General features: G+C 42.7%; 1 protein-coding gene across 36 annotated transcripts in view; it reads right to left on the bottom strand.

Annotated features, from left to right (window-relative positions):
• The window catches only part of Zir (Zizimin-related), a 582,703-nt gene that overhangs the window by 515,370 nt on the left and 54,032 nt on the right, over nucleotides 1-13,301 (bottom strand). The window lies entirely within an intron of this gene.

A 13,301-nucleotide genomic window follows, 5' to 3' on the forward strand; every position in this document is an offset into this window, starting at 1 on the left:
CCAGACAACTGATCTGATTATTAGCTCTTACAGGGCTGGCCTGGAGAATTCGTTTTTACTGACATGTATTTTTATTTTACATTTTAACAATTAAAATTATATTTTCATAATGAAATTAAATTTCAAATACGCTTACCAAGTAACTACATAGCAAAGCTTTCTAACTCAAGCAGCAGCCTTTTTAAAAATCTGCGGTAGTGCTTCTATTGTTTTTTGCGTAGGTGGCAGGCTCTGCCCACTACCGGAGCACTTGGGGGAAAGAACCAGCCAGTTAGTTCAATTACGTTTGTGCCCATATGTTCATAAGAGGGGAGGAGGGTGGGCTCCAATTCTGTAATTACTTGATAAGTATATATGAAACTTAATTTTATTTTGAAAATATATTTACATACAAGTAACTCATCAAGTAATTACACAGCTGAATCACACAGTGAAAGGAGGTGGGATACATAGATATATTCTACTCCAAAACAAAGCATGGTGATGACTTTGAAATAAAAAGTTTGGCCAGCGTTGATACAATGCTTCTTGTTTCCCTACCTGGTACGAGACTTACTGCAGGTGAGTACTGCCTCTGGTTGGTGGTCATCTTAACCTGTAGTGGCGTGGTGGCTGAGCCATGGGTCACCTCTACTTAAGTGGGAGCTTTGCAGCAGAGGATAGGCCTGATGGCTAGCAAAGCATACACAAGTGCCCTTGCCCTGGATGCAGTACCAACATTAAAAACAACCAGACAACACTGCCACCTACACTGAAAAAACCACAACCCAGCCACTAAGACTGGTGGGTACTCCAGGTACACTTACCCCCTGGCTCATCAAAAACTCAAAACCCTACACCAAGGCGAAAAGATAGTAGGAGAAAAAGAGTGCTTCCTATGAATCCTCCCCCAGTACCATGCCAGCCACTGATAACAGCCCCAAGGTACTGCAATTTTCAAACACTGTTTAAACTTCCTTCAAATAGCGAGACAGAAGATAGATTTGCATTTCCAGTATGTCGACTGAAGAATGGGAGTAAGGGATATATTGTGGGAGTAAGGGATATATTGTGCCTGAAAGCAAAAGAGGTAGATGCTTCTCTGATGTTATGAGCTTTCACATTGAAAGCAGGCAAAGAGATTAAGTCCCTCAGGAAGAATGACAATGCGTTCTTAGTTAGAGGGTGAGACGGGTTCTTAACCGAGCACAAGAGGTTACTGGATATACCTCTGATCTTCTCAGTCCTGTTCAGGTAATATCTCAGGGCTCTGACAGGACAAAGAACTCTCCCTCTCAGAGCCAAGGATGTCCATTAAATCCTTAATGGTAAAGGAACGGGGGCCAGGGCTTGGAAGGTTCCTCATTCTTGGCTAAAAAACCTAGGGTAAAGGAGCAAACTGGGTCTCCACGGGAAAATCCTACCCTTTTATTGATGGCTTGAATCTCACGTACGTTTAGCAGTAGCCAAAGCCACATGGAAGAGAGTCTTGCGAGTGAGGTTCCTCAGAAAAGCGGAACAAAGGGGTTCAAAGGAGGGACTTTCAGCCACTTCAACACTACGTCCAGGTTCCAAGAGACCAGATCATCCTTCCTCTGCTTGGAAGTATCAAATGACTTGTTGAGGTCGTTAAGATCTGAGTTTGATGAAAGATCCAGGCCTCTATGTTTAAAAATAGCTAAGCATAGCTCAATACCCCTTAATGGCGGAGGGTGAAAAATTCCTAGGGCTCCTCAGATATAGGAGGATATCTGCAATTTGTGTTATAGGTGTCTCAGAAGAAGAGACGCTGTGTCTGAGACACCATCATTGGAAAACTGCCCACTTAGCCTAGTAGACATGGCTAGAAGATTGATGCCTGCATCTTGCAATAGCCTCTGCAGCTCCTCTTGAAAACCCTTTTGTTCTGACAAGCTTGCAGACAGTCTGAAGCCTGTCAGAGCAAGAGCGGACAACCCTTGGAGGTAGCTCCTGAAGTGGGGTTGAGTAGACATGGTTTTTGGTGAAGGAGTCTTGGAAAGTCCACCAACAATCGTATTAGGTCAGGGAAGCACTCTTTCAGGGGCCAGAACGGGGCTGAGGGTCACAGTTACGTTGCAATGAGATAAAAATTTGTTCAACAATTCCCTGACCATGTTGAAGGGTGGAAAAGCATAAGATCTAGACTGGACTAATCTTGCAGCATGGCATCTGTTGCCCATGCCAGAGGGTCTGGGGCTGGAAAATAAAAGAGAGGAAGGCATGGTCCCTCAAGGTGGCAAACAGGTCTAATGTTGGCCTGCCCCACAGTTTCCAAAGATCCAGACAGACCAGGGGATCCAGGGTCCACTCAGAGGGAAGGACCTGCTTCTAACAGCTCAGCTCGTCTGGCAAAACGTTAATTTTCCCTGAATAAATCGAGTGACCAGTCACTTGATTTTGATCCTCCCACAAGAGAAGATCTCTTGCTGCCTGGCAGAGAAAAAGAATGCGTGCCGCCTTGCTTTCAGATGTAAGTTAAGGCCATGGTATTGTCTGCATGAACTACTACCATCTTGTTGCAGACCATGGTCAAGAAAAACTGAAGTCCTGAGTGAATCGCCTTCAGCTCTCTGACATTTATATATGTGAAGGCTCTGTTGCACCAGGGACCACATATTGGAAACTCCCTGGTTCCCCAGAAGGGTTCCTCAGCATAGGTTTGAGGCATCTGAGTAGAAGTCTAGGTCATGATGAAGGGACTTTCCCTCCAAAAGTCTCTCTTCGGACAGCCACCACTGCAGGTCCGATTTGATTTCCGGGGTGACTGGAAATATGCAGGTGTCCGGCTGTGTTTTCCTGTCCCAGTTGGCCTTGAGGAAGAATTGAAGAACTCTCATATGGAGTCTGCCTAGATTGACAAACGTCTCGATGAATGCCAGAGTCCACAGTAGGCTCACCTACTGATGGGCCAAGCAAGACAAGAGGGCTAGAAAATTGTGGATCATCTGAAGGCAGCTGGCGATTCTCTTGGGAAACGGAAAAGTCTGAGACTTGAGAGTCATTCCTAAATAGAGGATCACTTGCGACGGGGTCAACTGGGACTTCTGGAGGTTGATGAGAATGCCCAGTTCCTGAGTGAGGAGAAGAATCTTGTTCAAGTCCTTTGTGCACTTTTCCTTCAAAGGGGATCGAAGAAGCCAGTCGTCCAAATACAGACTGACATTTATGCCTATTAAATGGAGCCATTTTGCTAGAGGGGAAGGACTCAAGTGAACACCTGAGGTGCCTTAGACAGGCCAAAGCAAAGAGCCCGAAGCTGGAAGACTTTGTACTGGAAGACAAATCTCAGGTACTTCCTGGAGTCTGGATGGATGGGGATGGAAGTATGCATCCTGCATATCCAAGGTTATTACCCAATCACCCTGGTGAAAAGGACTGAATGGTTTGTCTGCATCTTGAACTTCATCTTCTGGACAAACAGATTCAGGGAGCTTACATCGAGGACTGGTCTCCAACCCCTCGATGTTTTGGGGACCACAAAAAGATGGTTGTAGAAGCCCTCTGTGCTGATGTCCTTGACCTGTTCTATGGCCCTCTTTAGATGAGGGAGGAGACCTCCACCAAAAGGGCCAAATGTTTCTCTGAGTCTCTTGAGTAGGCAGTCAATACGATGGGAGATGTGACTAAAGGGGGCTCTTCATGAACGGGATGGTGTAGCCCTCCTTCAGAACCTTGATAATCCACAGTTCTGCTCCTCTGATCATCCACTTCTCCCAAACTTGAGAAGTCTGGCTCCCACTGGCACATGAAGGACTTCCTTCTCATTTCTTGGGCAAAGACTTGGTAGAGCTTTTTGTGATGGATCTGGCCGAGGAGTGGATATTAGAGCAGGTCATAGGCTGTGACCTGGGCTTACTTCCATGAAAGAGCTACTACTGGAGTGGAGAAACTGTCTTGGGAGCAAACGCAGACGAATCCTTGGGGTGTCTGGAGGGTTGCGACAGTAAATCCTGGGTAGACTTCTTTTGGAGGTCCAAAGCAATTTCCCTCACAGTGTCCTGAGGGAAGAGGTGATGAGGGTCCAACAGTGAAAACAAAAGGGCAGATTTCTGGGTGTGAGTGACTCCTTTAGTGGTAAAGGAGCACCAAAGTTCTCACTTCTTTAAAACTCCCAAAGAGGAAAGAGCAGCAAGCTCAAGAGAGCCATTCCTAATGGTCTTGTCTGCGCAGGACAGGACTCCCAGCCAGTCTAAGGCAATGCCTTCCACTAAGTCCTTGAAATTTTCGATATTCTTACCCAGTGCACCAACTGTCCAGTCCAAGAAACTAAAAAATCTGAATAACATAAAGGGGTCCTTAACAAGGTGGTCTAGTTCCGCTGACAAAAACGTTATCTTCGCCAACGAGAACGCAGAACGTCAGGAAGAGTCGATGAGGCTGGAGAAGTCTCCTTGGGAGGAAGCAGCGACTCCCAAATAAGGAGCTTCCCTGGTGGTGTAGTATAGATACCTCCTACAGACTAAGCGCGGGGGAGGAAAGGTGAAGGACGCTTTGCCTTGGTCCCTCTTAGCAGAAAGCCAATTCCTAACTTCCTTAAGAGCCTTCTTGGAAGATGAAGAAAGCACCATCTTGGGGAGTCTAGTTCTGTCGCCCAGAAGACTCCTCATCAAAAAGGTTGAGGCAGGTGAGACCGGGGCAGCTGGTGCGAAAAAGGTGGTAAAGTGTACCAGCAGACACTGAAGAAGAGCTGCATAAGCCAGAGGAGAGGCAGGTTCTTGATCAAACTCCTCTTCTGCCAAGGAGACCGGAGACAGGGTCATATCATGAGCAGCCTTGGAGACAGAGGGAGCTTTCTTCAGTAAGCTCATAATCTCAATCAACTGTTGTTTAATGGGAGCCAAAGACAGCTCATCTTGATCTGAAGGAGGAGACCCATGTCTGGAAGCGGACGCTTGGCACTCAGAAGCTGGTGACTGGTACTGAAGAGCCGGCGCCGGGAGCTTGGGAGCTGGTGCAGGGCGCTCGGGAGCTGGCACCGGGTGCTAGGGAAGTGGCGCTGAGTGCTCTAGAGGAGCCAGGCGTTTGGACAATGATGACAGGTGCCTGAGAGGGCTTGTTGGGTGCTTGGGGGCCAGGTAAGGGTGCTACACAGTTGGACACTCAGGAGAGAAGGCCTCAGGACTGTCCCAGGTGGAAAGTGGATGCTGGACCAAGGCAGGGACAGAGGGATCCATAGCGTAGCTGCAGGAAGGTTGTGGACCGAGACTGGCCTTCTTACACCAGCTTAACAGGTAGTGGAGAACGGCGACCAACATCACATGCATGTCTCTTCAGCGGATGTGACGAATCTAGAGTGATTGTGGCGCCTTCTGTCAGCACTGGAATCCTTGGAACTAGACAACTGGTGAACATCCAACCAGACGCCTCTCCAGAGGCTGTCTGTCAATACCTGGAAACATGCAACAAACCTGACTGAGGGGGCGATTACCCGTGGGCAAACCCCCCTCGGCCTCCCTTGGACTTCGAGTATGTCTTCTCCCAGGTTCAGGGGAGTATGACAGGGACCTTCACCAAAGAGAAACAACGGGATGGGTAACCACCTCCTCCACTTGCACTAAACTGTCACTCGTCACTTTTTTTTTGCAAACACTTTATCCTTCTTACTGAACCTTGATTCGAGACTGGCAATGGTATTAGGGTCAGAAACAAGGGAGCCAGGCACAGGAGTAGGTGGATGAATAGTAGGAGGGCTAGACACAGGAGACAAGGTGGGAACAGGAGTAGAAGGAATAGCAGGAATAGCTTCTAAACTAGGTCTAGGAGTAGTTTCTAGGCTCTAGAAACTGCTTTTCTCTTCCCATCCCTCTCTAATTTGTCTAGGTGAGATCTAGGTACTTTCCACTTTTTCTCATCCCAATCATTACATTCAGTGCAAGTTTCCTCCTTACTTCATGTCCCCTACACTTACTGTAAACTGTATGTGAATCACAGTGATGTAAAAAAACTGGTTTTTTTAAGTTGGGTGGAAAAAAACTGGTATTTTTCCGTTTTTTTCCGAATTTTTCCGGTACTTTTATCATTTCTTGTATTATTTGTATCTCACAGTTGCCTGCTACAAAATGAATTCTTTAAGGTTAAATTGTTTACATTAATTAACCCTTAAACACCGACTGGACGTATCATACGTCGACTAAAATTGTCTGTTGTGCCGAGTGGACATACCGTGCGTCGCCGACTACAAAAAATTTCAACCTTCGGTCAACTTTGACTCGACCGAAATGGTTGAAAAATGCAATTGTAAGCTAAAACTCTTACATTCTAGTAATGTTCAATCATTTACCTTCATTTTGCAACAAATTGGAAGTCTCTAGCACAATATTTCGATTTATGGTGAATTTTTGAAAAAACTTTCCTTACACCTGCGCGGTAACTCGGCCGAAAATTTCAGAAATTCTTTCGTCATTTTGTCGTAAGTTTTGCACTGTTTTATATTAGCCGTTACATAAAGTTTTATATATGAAAATGTGCACAATTTCATGTAAAATACAGCAAAATACAACCCATGGTTGTAGCTTTTATCAGTTTGGAAATATTTTCACATAAATCACGATAACTGCCAAAATTTCAACCTTCGGTCAACTTTGACTCGACCGAAATGGTCGAAAAACGCAATTGTAAGCTAAAACTCTTACATTCTAGTAATATTCAATCATTTACCTTCATTTTGCAATAAATTGGGAGTCTCTAGCATAATATTTTGATTTATGGTGAATTTTTGAAAAAAACATTTTCCTTACGTCCGCATGGTAACTCGGCCGAACATCTCAGAAATTCTTTCGTCACGTTGTCGTAATGTTTGCACCGTTTTATATTAGTCGTTACATGAACTTTTATATATGAAAATGTGCGCAATTTCATGTACAATACAACAGAAAATAACTCATGGTTGTAGCACTTATCAGTTTTGAAATATTTTCATATAAATCACGATAAATAGAAAAAATTCGACTTTCGGTCAACTTTAACTCGACCGAAATGGTCAAAAACTGCAATTGTAAGCTATAACACTTACAGTCTAGTAATATTCAATCAAAATTAGCTTCATTTTTCAACAAACCTGAAGTCTCTAGCACAATATTTCGATTTATGATGAATTTTTGAAAAAAATATTTTTTCGTCCAGCGTTATTTAATCATACATCATTTTGTGATAATATTTTCTCTGTGTTGCTTTGATCGTTTTAAAATTTGTTATATACCAAAATCATTGCAATTTAGTGTACAATACAAAGAAAAAAATAACCCGTTAGCTTTAACCGTTTTGCTCACAGCGATTTGTATAAAATTATATATGAAAATTTTTTTTTGCGCTGTCATATATTTCAATATTTATATATGATAACGATATTTTTTTCATTTCTGATGGTTGCATACTAAACTTCAGGCAATGACAAAAAGGAGCCAAAAATGAACTCTTAATCTTAAAAACTAAGTGTGCTGTGATTTTTTGAAAAAACTTTTTCCGCTTCAGCGCTAACTCCTGAACGCCGCGGCATCACGGGAGAGCGTTTTTTGTAAATAGAGGCTCAGCATTTAGGGTTAATAATTTCAACAACTGACATATTATCAGGCTTATAAATTGATAATACAGTGTCCATTATCCTATGTATCTATTACATAAGTAAACTTATTGCAATGATAATTCCTAAGAAATTAATACATTATTACCAAACATGTAGCACAAGTATTTTAAGCAAATTATATAAGTAACTGTGAGGAGAGGGAGTGAGAGAAAGATACAGCCTGACAGATATTAGACATGTACAGACTATGTACTACACAGCCACTCCTATAAAAGTTGCCATGTACTGCTGGATATTGTAAGTGCTGTATTGTGCAGTAGTAAATAAATATCATTTAAAGCTTTGTTTTAGAAAGTACATAAGACTTGGTGTTATGAATTATGATAACAAAATCATTTTCTAATTAAGAAAATAATAAAAAAAAGAAATAAATTTATTTGATCTACTGCCTTTGGCAGCTTTGGCTTCACCTACTTGCAGTAGGGGAACAGAGTTAGTAGTAAGTTGGCAATAGGACTGTAAACATGAGGAGGGCAAAACCCCTTAGTGAATATACAGTATGTATATAAACATACCTGTTGATGGTATAGGCCTGTAGAAGAACCTGTAATAATTCTATTATGTGAATTTTAACTAAGTTTTTGTTTATTTACCACACAAACAGCTTGTTTTCCTATTATTTACAGATTTTATACAAGAAACAAGAAAAAAACCGTTTTTTTTTTTTATCTTTGTGGTTTTTTCCGGAAAAAACTTTTTTCCACCGAAAAAACCATTTACATCACTAGTGAATCAGCAAGATTTAGTCAATCTGGTTTTACAACTTTCACTGTAATAGTGAATACTAGAGGAACTAGAATCGGACATATGTAAAAAAATAGACTCCTGATCCTCAGAGCTAATGAGCTGATCAAAGCGTGAAGGCTACTCAAAATAAAGCTATAATATTTCACCAAGGTCCAGTAAAGACAACCGAAAAGCAAGAAAAAAGTTCCTGCAATGGCATCGATGTACAACGAACTGGGGCAGAAACACAATTGAACTAATGGGCTGGTTGCCTCCCCCGAGTGCTCCGATAATGGGCGCAGCCTGCCACCTACACAAAAAACGATAAAAGCGCTACTGCAAATTTTGAAAAAGGCTGCTGCGCAAGTTAGAAACCTTAGCTATGTAATTACTTGGGAAGTTACTTATATGAATTTACAGTTTTTCAAAAACTTTATACTAATTGGATTAATTGCAAGTGTTCAAGTTTCTGATAATATTTCTACAACTTGATTTACTTCCATTTTTTATAATACAGTCAAACCTCTTTAAACCGGATCCCTTGGGACCAGGCCACTGCCGGACCACAGAAAATCCTGGATGACAGAAATCATCCCTAAAATAAACCCGTATGTAAACAAAGTCTTGCCAGCTCATTTCACAATATACTGTACATTGCTTTATCAAAAGTAAAACAAAGCTTATGAATAATCACCGTCATTCACTAGGTTTAGTTCCTTATGAAAATTATGGCCTGCTCCATAAGCATCTTCCAGAAAATGCTTACATGTTCAGTTTGTCGGAGTTTAAACCACTTTTAAACTGCATAGTCTAGTTCTGATCTCCTAGCACCTTTCAATGGTCTGGTGCTTCAAACTTTTCTGGCTTTTGCTTTCAGCAAAAACCTAAAAATCTGCTGCTTTTGTTTCTTTAAACCTGCATGAGAGAGAGAGAGAGAGAGAGAGAGAGAGAGAGAGAGAGAGAGAGAGAGAGAGAGAGAGAGAGAGAGAGACTACTAGCCCTGGTTAGGTTGTTACACCAAAAGATATACATTTGCAAAATTCAAATAGTAGAACTGTATTAAGAATTATCATTTTAATAAAAATGTTATTTTCATAATAAAATAAATTTTTGAACATACTTACCTGGTAGTTATATATATAGCTTAAGTCCCTGACGTCACGGCAGAATTTCAAAACTCATGGCAATCGCCGATCGGTAGTCAGGTGAACCACCTGTGCGCCCTCTACCCAGGTACCTGGAACCATTCCAACTATTCCTCAGATCTTCCATGCCCCTAGTCTCTAGAGGAGGAGGGTGGGAATATAATTATATATAACTACCAGGTAAGTATGTTCAAAAATTTATTTTATTATGAAAATAACATTTTTAAACATCTAACTTCCCTGGTAGTTATATATATAGCTGATTGACACCTTTGGTGGAGGGTCAGAGACAGCTAACATCGTTGGAATTATAATTAAAGTTGCAAAACAACTCTAGGTTCCTACCTGTTAAGGAAGCTGACTTCAATATTTCTCATTATGTCTGCATTCCTTAAGAGATCCAGCGATCCACCCAGGGGGCTGAAAAATCTCTAGGGGCTGTCAACCGGTGTATAACCTTTATGTGACTAGACCTCCTCTCAATACCTTTGTTCCGGGCGCTACCAAGGAACTTTCATCCCAATGATTGTGGAAGACTGTGCCCAATCTTCACAAACAACCATAAAATTTCAACCATTCCAAGGCAAGAACAAAAGGTATTGTTTTATGGAATTGGATTAAGGAAACTGACTTCAATGAACTCGCCCTCATTATGTCTGCATTCCTTAAGAGATCAGCGATCCACCCAGGGGGCTGAAAAATCTCTAGGGGCTGTCAACCGGTGTATAACCTCTATGTGACTAGACCTCCTCTTCAATACCCTTGTTCCGTCACAAACAACCATAAAATTTCAACCATTCCAAGGCAAGAACAAAAGGTATTGTTTTATGGAATTGGATTAAGGAAGCTGACTTCAATGAACTCGCCCTCATTATGTCTGCATTCCTTAAGAGATCAGCAATCCACCCAGGGGCTGAAAAATCTCTAGGGGCTGTCAACCGGTGTATAACCTCTATGTGACTAGACCTCCTCTCAATACCCTAGTTCCAGGCGCTTCCAAGGAACTTTCAAACCAATGAATGCGGAAGACTGCGTCCAGTCTTCACAAACAACCATAAAAAAATTCTCCATCCCAAAGTAAGAAAAAAGGGTATTGGTTTATGGGATTGTAGGGGTATTACCCCTCTCCCACTAGTAAATGCTATAAACGGACCCAGCGTATAGCAGTCTTCGTATAATGTTTGGACTTGTTTTAGACAGTGAGAGGTAAATACTGACTTGTTTCTCCAGAAGGTCGTGTCCAAGATACTCTGCCGGGACCTGTTCTGTTTAAGTACTACAGAGGTTGCAACTGCCTGAACTCGTGCGTTTTTACTTTCAGAATCTTATGTCCAATCGCTACCTTTCATATGAGCTTCTTTTATCAACTGCCTGATAAAATAAGACAGAGCATTCTTCGACACCTGTACAGAGAGCTTTTGACTGAGCACCAAAGCCCTTCTGAATTCCTTCTTAAGTCCTTTGTCCTGTCCAGGTAGTGCCTTAGAGTCCTTAACTGGAATATGACTTTCTCTGCCTTATCCCCTGTAATGTCCGTTAGATTTGGAATCTCGAACGTTCTGTGTCAGGGTTGTGATGAGTATTCATTTTTGCAAGGAATCCCTAGTTGCAGTGAGCAGATTGCCTTGTCTTGTCTAAAGTCCATATTCTCGCTGAGAGCATGTATCTCACTAACTCTTTTCGCTGTGGCCAAACTGAACAAGAAAAGAGTTTTCAAGGTGAGTCTTCTTAAAAATGTTCTCTGTAAGGGATCGAGCTTACTCCCCATGAGGAACCTCAGGACCACGTCTAGGTTCCATGCTGGTGAGTTCTGTACTCTCTCCTTAGCAGTTTCGAAGAATCTGAGTAGGTCCTGGAGATTCTTATTGTTTTATAGGTTTAAGTTTTTATGTCTAAAAAACTGCTGCCATCATGCTCCTATAACCCTTAATGGTAGAGGTAGGAAAAAATTAAGCTTCCTCTTACGGTGTAGAAAGAAGTCCACAATTTGAGTTACAGAGGTACTGGAAGAGGACACATGGTTGCTCTTGTACCATCCTCTAAATATCTCCCACTTGGATTTGTATACCCTCATGGTGGATGACCTCCTTACTCTTTCTATAGCACCAACCGCCTCTTTCGAAAAAAACCTGTAGCTCTTGTAAGTTTTTTGATAGTCTGAAGGCAGTTACTTGTAATGCTTAGGGTTTTGGTGATATCTTTCCAAGTGAGGTTGTTTGAGTAGACCTACTCTCTGATGTAGGCTCCTCGGGATGTCCACTATCCATTCCAGAACCTCTGTGAAACAATCTTTTGTCGGCCAGTAAAGGGCCACAATGGTCAATCTGGTACCTCGTGTGAAACAAATTTTTGCAGTACCCTGTGTATTATCTTGAAAGAGGGAAATGCATACACGTCCAAGTTGGACCAGTCCACCAGAAAGCGTCTGTGTATAGCCCGGGATCTGGTACGGGAGAGCAGTAAGTTTCCAGCCTCTTCGTTTGCGCTGTGGCGAAGAGATCTATGCAAGGGCGTCCCCAAAGTCACCACATGCTACTGCACACGTCCTGATGTAGCGTCCATTCTGTTGAGAGGACTTGATTTCCTGCTCAGAATGTCTGCCCTCACATTTTTTTCCCCTTGGATAAAGCGGGTTACTAGTTTGACATTCTTCTCTTTTCCCCAGAGAAGCGGTTCTCTTGTTGTCTCGTATAGAGACCTGGAGTGAGTGCCCCTTTATTTGCTGATGTAGGCCAACGCTGCCGTGTTGTCGATGTTGACCTGCACCTCTCTGTTCTCCACTGTGTTTGAACCCTGAGAGATAGAAGGATTGCAGTTAGTTCCTTCTAATTGATGTTTAACTTCTCCTGCTCTCTGGACCAGGAGCCCAAGACTTGTTATTTCCTAGTGTTGCTCCCCATACTGAGTCCGGCGTGTCGGATAACAACACTAGGTCTGGGTTCCTCTAATATAGAGAAGGGACCTCCTGGAGCTTGACGGGTCGTTCCACCACTGTAAATACGTCCTTATTGGTTCGAAATGGGGATGCACTTGGTCTCCAGTTCTATTTCCTTGTCCCAGTTCTGATTTAGATGAAACTGTAACGGGCATAGAATTAACCTCCCTAAGGAGACAACCGTTCCAGCGAGGAAAGGGTCCCCAGCAGACTCATCCATTCCTTCACCGAGCATGTCTGTCTATAAAGTCCTGAAATTTTCTTAAGGCTTGTCCCGTCCTTGCAATAGACGGAAAAGCCCGAAAATCCTGACTCTGAATCTTCATCCTAAGGTATAGAAACTTTTGAAATGGGATCAGCTGAGATTTCTATCTGTTTATCAGTAGACCTAATTCCTTCTATACCTAAATCGTGGTCTGAAAGATCCTCCAGGCAGAGTGTGTGGGAAGGAGCTCTGAGGAACCAGTTCTAAGTACAAGGAGGTTCTGATGTTTCTCGAGTGAAGAAAAACCTACTACATTGGCAATCATCCTTGTGAAAATCTTTGTTAGGCGCTTGATGCCAGTGCATCTTCGTCCTGAGCTACCTCAGCGTCTTGACTTCCAATATCTTGAAGCCTGACGTCCTTCTCCAATGCCTTGACGCTTGACGTCTTGGGTTCATTGACGCTTGTTGTCATGATGTTTCACTCCTAGATGCTTGACGCCACTGCATCCAGCGTCTAGAGTTTCATTCACTATGTTCAGCGTCTTAAACTTCTGGATGTCTAGAAAGCTTTAGTTGGACGTCTATTATCCTTCTTCTCTTTGCCTGGTTGTCACGCTTGTACCAGGGAAGACACAAAGTCCGCTGCATATTTTATATTAAAGCTATATGTGGGGCTTCCTGCTGTTGGGGACAGGTTGGGGAAGCC

The sequence above is a fragment of the Macrobrachium rosenbergii genome, chromosome 55 (genome assembly GCF_040412425.1).
Source record: "Macrobrachium rosenbergii isolate ZJJX-2024 chromosome 55, ASM4041242v1, whole genome shotgun sequence".
NCBI lineage: Eukaryota > Metazoa > Arthropoda > Malacostraca > Decapoda > Palaemonidae > Macrobrachium > Macrobrachium rosenbergii.